We start from the raw sequence: 888 nt of genomic DNA, 5'->3' as shown, positions 1-888 counted from the left end.
CCTTCGATTCTGAACCTAAGAGGGCCTTCCTTAGATTAAGGAGGGAGGCAAGAGGAAAGAAAGTGGTTGGTGCTGAGGAAGAAGAGGAATTCTTTGAACCAAAGATGGAAGACAACATGGAAAACCACCATGAAGAAGAGGATCACAACCATGGGGGAGGAGGTAGAGCAAATCATGCTGGGGAGGATAAAAGAGTTTTGGGCTCTTACATCAATCCAAACCCAGGCAATTGTGGAAGTAGCATCCAAAAGCCAACAATCCATGCCAACAACTTTGAACTTAAACCACAGCTCATCACCCTTGTTCAGAACAACTGTTCGTTTGGAGGAGGTGTTCAAGAAGACCCCAATCAATATTTGACCACCTTCCTGAGAATATGTGACACAGTGAAGTCTAATGGTGTTCATCCTGACACCTATAGACTGCTCTTGTTTCCATTCTCACTTAGGGACAAAGCAGCCAAATGGTTGGAATCTTTCCCAAGGGAAAGCTTGACAACTTGGGAAGACGTGGTGAACAAATTCTTAGCAAGATTTTACCCTTCTCAACGAATCAATAGGCTGAGAGCTGAGGTCCAAACTTTCAGGCAACAAGATGGTGAGACTCTATATGAAGCATGGGAGAGGTTTAAAGACCTAACAAGAAGGTGCCCACCAGATATGTTCAACGAATGGGTGCAGCTGCACATTTTCTATGAAGGGCTCTCTTATGAGTCAAAGAAGGCCGTAGACCATTCATCCGGAGGATCTTTGAACAAGAAGAAGACTATTGAGGAAGCCATAGATGTTATTGAAACAGTAGCAGAGAACGACTACTTCTATGCTTCCGAAAGAGGGAACACAAGAGGAGTAATGGAGCTAAACAATGTAGATGCTCTGTTGGCCCAAA

At 44.1% G+C, this 888-nt stretch overlaps 1 non-coding gene across 1 annotated transcript; it reads right to left on the bottom strand.

Annotated features, from left to right (window-relative positions):
* Nucleotides 1-557: 557 nt before the first annotated feature.
* Nucleotides 558-664, bottom strand: LOC112752916 (small nucleolar RNA R71). Its single transcript, XR_003177325.1, has one exon. It is a non-coding gene; the product is annotated as a small nucleolar RNA R71 (small nucleolar RNA).
* Nucleotides 665-888: the final 224 nt, after the last annotated feature.

Source organism: Arachis hypogaea, chromosome 15 (assembly GCF_003086295.3).
Source record: "Arachis hypogaea cultivar Tifrunner chromosome 15, arahy.Tifrunner.gnm2.J5K5, whole genome shotgun sequence".
NCBI lineage: Eukaryota > Viridiplantae > Streptophyta > Magnoliopsida > Fabales > Fabaceae > Arachis > Arachis hypogaea.
The sequence above is the reverse complement of the archived record's forward strand: the minus strand, read 5'-3'. Positions and strand labels throughout refer to the sequence as shown.